The sequence below is a fragment of the Lolium rigidum genome, chromosome 1 (assembly GCF_022539505.1).
Source record: "Lolium rigidum isolate FL_2022 chromosome 1, APGP_CSIRO_Lrig_0.1, whole genome shotgun sequence".
Taxonomy (NCBI): Eukaryota; Viridiplantae; Streptophyta; class Magnoliopsida; order Poales; family Poaceae; genus Lolium; species Lolium rigidum.
The window spans coordinates 57036382-57045001 of NC_061508.1; positions in this window are offsets into that span (position 1 = coordinate 57036382).

The window sequence follows — 8620 nt, forward strand, 5'->3', positions numbered from 1 at the left end:
AGTCATTACATGTCTCACTGAAACTGGGGCCCATAGTGCGGCACCCCAAATTCACTTGAAGCTGCCCGGCGGGACGCATTGGCGCGTCAAGAAACCCCCGAATTGTAGCGGGGAAATGAAACATTTCACAAAAAATCGAAATTCAAGCACACCGCCACGCGCCAAGCACGCGGGCTGTTCCTTCCTCTTCCTCGGTTCCTCCTCCCCTGTCCGAAAAAACCCCAAATCCCAAGCTCAAACAAAAAAAACCCAAATCCCCTGGCCGCCATGCATGTCCTTGTTAACCCGCTGGAGATCGTTCCCGGACGAGGCGGACCCCCCGCCCTGAGATCCCGAATTCCGTCCACCTCGAGGCACTGCGTGCTGTCTCGCAGCAGCGGCTTGAGGGCGCTGCAGAGGAAGTTCCGCCGGAAAGTGCTCATGGCAACCGTGCAAGCTCACCGGCGTGATGTATCCCGAGAGGAACTGGTCAAAGCTTTGCTATTCGCCAAAAAAAATTGCGGGCCAAGATCTGGTCAAAGCTTCGTCGATGGCTTGCCGCGAGAGGCTTGGAGTCCAGAGTCAATAAACTAGCTGCTCGAGGACTTGGGCGGTTTACACGGATTCATATTGACTGACTCAAGTTTGTAAGTCTAGTTAACAAATGCATCTAGATACATCCATATCTAGACAAAATTGAGTCAATTAATATGAATCAGAGGGGAGTACCTGAAAGTGTTTCATGCTACCAACTAATGCACTGGCAGGACTCGCTGTAGAAGTAATTGTGCTACTACTCATACGATGAACTGATTGTGTGGGTGTCAAATTTTGCAACGCGATCATCCACTGAATGCTTAATTATAGTTCTAGCGCCAAAGGCGTACAAATCATAACATAGATAGTACATACTACATCACCAGAACATAAGAGTACGAATCATAAAGTAGCTGAACATTTTGCATCAGGGCTGGGTGGTCCTGAGACTACCGGGACGCCCCTGATGATCTCTAGGTGTGCATCCTCTTCAACGCAAAGCTGTGTACTCGGTCCACGCTCTCCTTCTGTAGGCTGGATAATCTCAGGTGCAGGACCTTCCTCTATGAAAGGCTCGTCATCAGTACCATCCACAGGTGCATCAGGGCTGGGTGGTCTTGAGACTACCCGGACGCCCCTGATGATCTCCGGGCGTGCATCCACTTCAACGCAAAGTTGTGTACTCGGTCCACGGCCTCCTTCTGTAGGCTGGATAATCTCAGGTGCAGGACCTTCGTCTATGAAAGGCTCGTCATCAGTACCATCCACAGGTGCATCAAACTGAGATTCATCTTCAAATCTCCCATCAAACTGAGAGACCTCTTCAACTCTATGCTTCGCAATTAGTACATCAACCGATTAGACAAACATCTAAGGGATGCAACCTCGAACAAATGTTGTTTTACATATTTACCTTCTCATCCGGCACAACACATGTCCCGGAGCCGAAACCCGTTTCCCGAAGCAAGCGCTTTTTCTCTCCTTCCCGTCCATCCATCTACAACAAGTTAAATTTGAGTACGTAACCTTGCACATCAATGCAAACTATTGATCGAAACAACGGCAGCATCAATATAAATAATTAACTACATATGCCAAGCACACATACAAGTGTGAGCAAGATCTCGCTTCTCCCGCCGAAGGATCATTATATGGTTCACCATGATAAACCCACCTAACATATGTGCGGTCCATCCCAAAAATGTGTAAATGATCTTCCACTACATGGTGAAGCCTCTTCTCACCATTCATACATGTGCAGCGCGGGCAATACACGTCCAGGTTGTGACCTTCATGAGCTCTAATAAACCCCATAAAGGGTTGAACACCATTTATATATGAAGGGGGACATAAGTGTCCATGCAGTATCCAAGTTCTGTCCATCTGTTTAATTATGAGATACAGTGGTTGGTGATTAATTTAAGGCGAAGTAGGAAATGTATATCCATCGAGTACAAAACTATACTACAGTACATGATTATGCATTTAAGCAATCATGTCGAGTACAAAACAAAAAATGCCCATCAACATTTTAGCAGACAGATCGTGTACAAAACTCTGCCATGGTATTTCAGCAAATTAACGGATCGAGTGCAGAACTGACTCTATATGCCCACACAAATGAACAAATTGATCGAGGACAAATCGAGCGGAAAACTATAAAGTGCCAATTAGTTCGAGCATACTGACGATTTTTTTAGCAGCATCAAGAAAATATAAATCGTTAGGCCGTCTTGCCCAATGCATGATTGAGCTAGAGATAGCAGCCCTACCGTGGATCAACTTGACCGCCGGTGCGTCTCGAGAAGAACGACGGGGAGGGGAAGCTTCTTCTTCGCACGGACGGGACGGGGAGGGGAAGCTCTTCGCACAGACGGGGATAAGTTGTGTAGGGGTGGGTGGGGGTCATGCGGCCGGGCCGCCGGGGTAATAATTAAGGTCGGTAGGTGGTGTTTAATGGAGTTGCGTGTGTAATTTGCCGTGCACAAGGTTGAGGAATAGGCGGTTCCCTTTGCCGCGCGCACAATTCAAACTATCCCGCCCATGTAGTTTAAATTCGCCCTATTTTCGTTAAATCGACATAAACTCATGTGAGTGGGGGAAAATTAGCAAAGTTCTTGAAAAATAGTAAAACTCTGGAATTATCCTTTAAATATGCTCCACTTCGTGTGAAAATCGGGGTGTGGAGGCATGTTGAGCTGTTTTATTTGTACTTTCTTCATTAAAACTCCCATTTTATGCACTTTGGGTGGAAAGAAATCATTTGTACATCAATTTTGACAACGCCATTTGCAAACATTAATTGTTTTACATGCCAAGATGCACCCATCCACCAAATATGGGGCAAAAGTTTATCACAATCTAGATATATATGTATAATTAGTGAGGGACCCCTTTTGATTTTGTGCAATTTCCACTAATTAGCTAGAGAGAAGGGGTCAATTAATTAGGCCATGTTAGGGGCTATGAGATTTAGATTAGGGTTGTGCGGATTCAAATACTACTTCTTTATTTGTGTGCTATGATTAATCAAAACTAGATCGATCGACTGCGCACACATTATTAGAGCCACATGCCTTTGCGCACAAAGTGCATGTGTGTGTTGTTGGCCACCAACGAGAGAGCGGCGAGAGAGCGATTGAAATCCCCAAATTAAACACATATATAAGCATGCATGGTTAGGCCATGCATGCATATTAATTATATATATTGTGAGGCAAATTAATTAAAGTGTGTTTTCATTTCAGACCTTGTCAAAATTCAAGTTAATTAATTGAATTATCAGTACTTATTATATAATTAATGAATCCCAATAATCTCTCTATATATATGATCGATATAGGCCATATATTAATTGGGGTTAATCTAGGGTTTACTAGCTATATATATAGCAAGGTTTTATTAGATCGGGTTATTAATTAGGTTGGGGTTATGTGTTTTAACGAGGGTTTGATTAGCTAAGGTTAGTTTTGTATATATATATACGGTTTAGGGTTTAGGGTTAATGGCACATATATTTAATTAGAGGACCACGAGGACCCCTGGCCTGCTTGATGCGCAATTAAGGGTCGTCGTTGGCCTATAACTAGCTATATAGGGTTTTATGGTTTATTTAGAGGGTTTATGTGTTAGGGTTAATTATAACTTGTTGTGAATTAAATTACAACTTTTTTATTAGTGTGCTACACAATTAATCAAAACTCTAGCTAGATCGATCGAGTGTGCACAGACATGCACTATTAGAGGCACCCGCCTTTGCGCGTAAAGTGCAAGCATAATGTGTGTCGTTGCGCTGGCCACCAATCGATAAAGAGAGAGATAGATCGAGATGAGAGATCATTGAAATCGCCAAGAATGTTCAAATATATATATATATATGCATGCATGGTAGGTCATGCATGCATGCACACTAATTATATATATATATATATATATATATATATTGTGAGGCAACTTAATCAAAGTGTGTGTTTTCATTTGAGAACTTGTCAATATATTCAAGTTAATTAATTTATCAGCGCTAATTATATAATTAATTAATGAATGAATCTCAGGGACGATGTTCGATCATACATGATCGATATAGGCCATATATATTTAGTGGGGTTAATCTAGGGTTTGCTAGCTAGCTATATATATAGAGAGCAGGTTTTTATTAGATCGGGTTATAGCTAGTATAGTTTGGGATTATGTGTTTTAATTAAGTAGCCAGGTTTGATTAGCTAGGACGGGTTAGTTATATATATATGGTTTAGTTAGGGTTAATGTCACACTTAATTTAGAGGACCGCGAGGCCCCCTGGCCTGCGTGATGTGCAATTAAGTGTCGTTTGGGTCCTATATATATATATATATATATATATATAGCTAGAGCTAGGGTTTAGGGTTTATAGGGTTTGTCGAGGGTGCTCCTCGGCAATGCCCTCCGATAGGGGCTTAGGGTTGATGGAATCCTGCAAGCTGACACGAGACATCGGTTCACAGACAAGCGGGGAGAGCGATTTACCCAGGTTCGGGGCCCTCGATGAGGTAAAACCCTTACGTCCTGCCTATCTGTTCTTGATTATGATGATAATGGGTTACAATGGGGTGCCGAATAATTCGGCTGAGATCTCGTCGAGATGGCTAAATACTAGGGTGACCTAGCTTTAAGCTTCTGGTGGCTAAGTTTGCTAAGATTGATTGTGTCCCTCGGCAGCCCCTCTCCTGGCCTTTATATAGGAGGCCAGGTCCCAACAGGTCCAACCGAGTACGACTAGGTTTACAATAATTTTAGATCTAATCTTTCCTTGTTCGGCTGCTTCTTTGTCTTGCTCGCCAAGGAATCTTCTGGTGTGCCACCCGGTTGGGCCGCCTTGCCTCCAAGTGCTTTTATGGGCCTCCAACTAGGGAATACAGGATAGGGCAACATCGGTTACCCGAAGGGTAATGCCCACGTCAGTAGCCCCCGAGTGTCTAGCCGAAGATAGTTCGGGTAGAGACTAAAGCATGCCTTCACCTAATGTTCTTCTCCTTGATTGTTCTTGTTCTTCCTGAATCTGCATCATCTTCTTCTGTCGGGTGCGCGTCAGCGCTCCCGATGGGAGTAGCCCCCGAGTCTAGGTACGGATGCTTGCAATCCGTTCGTAGACTCAAGTTGTACCACTCGAATCATTTTTCTCTGCCGAAGTTTTTCCGCAAGTCTTCGTAGTTCATCCGATATATTTTCTTCATGCAAGGGATAATGAGTAACGTGCCCAACTTTTGCTGGTTAACTGCCGATGGCAAAACAACATTACCCTACACAGAATCAAGTCCCCGGGCATGATCCTGGAGTGCAAAAAGTTCTGTCGGGTGCGCGTCCAGCGCTCCCGATGGGAGTAGCCCCCGAGTCTGGGCACGGGTGCTTGCAACCGGGTGCAGACTCGACTCGAGCAACTATCTCTTCCTTCAAAGCTTTTTCTTCGAGTCTTCATTTTATCGGGTGCGCGTCCAGCGCTCCCGATGGGAGTAGCCCCCGAGTCTAGGCGTGAATGCTTTATAATCCGTGCGTAGACTCAAGTTCACTATCCGATACTTCCTTTTATTCCTTCGAATGCTTTAAACATTTCTCATGACATCATTGATGAAGCTTTGCTGCCACCGCAGCCTGATTGACAAGACTTGACCTGGCGGGCCCACCCTAGTTCTGCGCGGGCAGTTTTTAGGATTTGACCAGTGCATGCGTGGCGCCCGAGGCGCCTCCTCGATTCTCGCGCGACGTGGGAATAATGGGCCGCCGGTTCCGTTCCTTCTCTGAGCGCCACGTGTACAGCCAGATCTGCTCCACCTCCCACGACGTTTCTGGAGTTATGGCCACGATCTGACCTCAATTTTTACGACATAAATAGGGGTTCTTCTAGTTTTTACTTTTTACGCCTCCCACTGCTCATCTTCTCGCTCAAGCCTTCCTACCTCCTCTGCTCCTCCTTCAGAAGTTCCGCACGCCATGGGCAAGAAGAAGAGCGCCAGCGCCTCAGGTGTGGTCAAAGTCAGCCGCGACTGGAGCGCCTCCGCCATCTCCAGCCGTGACGTGAACAAGCTGCGATCCCTCAGCTTCATCTCTGCATCTGAAGATGACATTCGTCTTCCAGGTGCTGTCTCTCGCCCAAAGCCCCCGAAAGGATTTACTGTCATGTTTGCTGCTTTCCTGTTCCGGGGTCTCTCTCTTCCTGCCCACGAATTTCTCTGTTCCCTTCTTTTCTTCTACGGGATTCAGCTTTGGCAGCTGACCCCTAATTCGATCCTCCATCTCTCTATCTTTATCACTGTTTGTGAGGCCTTCCTTGGCATTAACCCCCACTGGGGGTCTTTGGAGAAAAATCTTCTACGTAAAGCACCACAACGACAGCAATGGTCCTCCCGTCGTAGGCGGCGTCGGCTTTGTTGTCAGGAAGGAAGTCGATTATCTCGACTACCCGATGAAGGAATCTGTCCAAGGCTGGCGCAACAAATGGTTTTACCTGCGAGACCCTGTGGTATCTGGGCAGCGCTCGAACATTCCCCCTTTCGAAGATAAACTGATAGCCAAGCCGAAGAAGTCCAGGCAAAACTCCCTTTCTCCCGAAGAAATAGTGATAGCCGACGAATTATTTGACCAGGTCGTCACACTAAAAAACACGGGAGGCTTGACAATGTGCGGCACTGAGGTAGTCGCAGCGTTCCTACAACGTCGAGTGCAACCGCTGATGTCTCGCCCCCACCACACTACAAGAAAAGTTGCCATGGCCGACGAAGTTGAAGTCGCGCCGTGGTTGCTGGTGTACCATGGCCGACGATTTTGGTCCCTCCGTGGTGCATGTCAAAACTTTTTTTTTCTCGTTTTTGAGGCCACCTAGCCCGACGAAAGCGGCCAAAACGTCGCGTATGGTGGCCCGGGACGTGGTGCATCGCGAATTCTCGGGTTCGCCGGCCGAGTCAACGCAAATCCGCACCGCCGAGGGATGTAGGGCCCAGATGGCAGCCTCTCTGGCATTGTTTTTTTTCTCGATCGCGCCATCTCGTTCAACGTTCTCCGATCGAGCCGTTTACGATGCAGGATCATGGGTCCCGCATGTCATCCTCTATGAACCAAAATTCTTTCTATTCTTGGATTTTTTTTGACCCCCGATTTCTCGGCTACTTCCTTTTTCTTTTGATCCCTTGCCGCCTTGGAAACGTTGAGACCGCTGGCTGCTAAATGGGACCCGCATGTCATCCTCTATGTGCAATCAACTTTCTTTTCTTGGAGTTTTTTTGGCACCTCAAATTTGGTCACTTGCCTTTTTCTTTCGATCCCCCGCCGCCTCTCAAACGGTGATACCGCCGCCGCTAACTGGGACCCGCATGTCATCCTCTATGCACTATAAAACTTTCTTTTCTTGAATTATTTTTGGCACCTCATATTTGGTCACTTGCCTTTTTCTTTCGATCCCCTCCCGCCTCTCAAACGGTGATACCGCTGCTGCTAAATGGGACCCGCATGTCATCCTCTATGTACTATAAAACTTTCTTTTCTTGGAGTTTTTTTTGGCACCTCAAATTTGGTCACTTGCCTTTTTCTTTCGATCCCCCGCCGCCTCTCAAACGGTGATACCGCTGCTGCTAAATGGGACCCGCATGTCATCCTCTATGTACTATAAAACTTTCTTTTCTTGGAGTTTTTTTGGCACCTCAAATTTGGTCACTTGCCTTTTTCTTTCGATCCCCGCCGCCTCTCAAACGGTGATACCGCTGCCGCTAACCGGGACCCGCATGTCATCCTCTATGTACTATAAAACTTTCTTTTCTTGAATTATTTTTGGCTGCTCATATTTTTTCACTTGCCTTTTTCTTTCGATCCCCCGCCGCCTCTCAAACGGTGATACCGCTGCTGCTAAATGGGACCCGCATGTCATCCTCTATGTACTATAAAACTTTCTTTTCTTGAATTATTTTTGGCTCCTGATATTTTTTCACTTGCCTTTTTCTTTCGATCTCATGCCACGTTTGAAACATTGAGAGACCTGCTGGCTCATGGGACCCGCATGTCATCCTCTATGTGCTATAAAAGTTTCCTTTGTTGGATTTTTTTTCACCCTCTGATTTTTGGCTTGCCTTTTTCTTTTGATCCCCTGCCCCCTTTGAAACGTTGAGTAAGCTCTTGGCTCAAGGGACCCGCATGTCATCCTCTATGTCCATCAACTTTCTTTTCTTGGATTTTTTTCACCCCCTAATTACTAGCCGACAAGGGATTAACTTATCAATGCCTATGGATTGTAGGCTAGGGTTTAGTTAGAAGTAGAGGGCAAGTAGATCTCGAAGGTTTCAAGTTGAAAAGTACTCGACGAATATGAAAACTAGAGTTTGCAGACAATGATTCGATGATCTCTTCGTCCCTCGACTCCCCTTTATATAAGAGGTGGAGCCGAGGGTTTCGTTTTGTACAAGTTACGCAGTCCGGGACGGTTTCTAACTCATCCCGCCGATTACAAATAACACTTCCTATTACAACTCTATCTTTTCCTTTAACACATCTTGGTCTTCCGAATCTTCTTATCCTTCGGGTAGTGGGCCTTCAATAAACCCCCGGTACTATATTCGGCAGGCCCATTTGGGATGCCTATGTC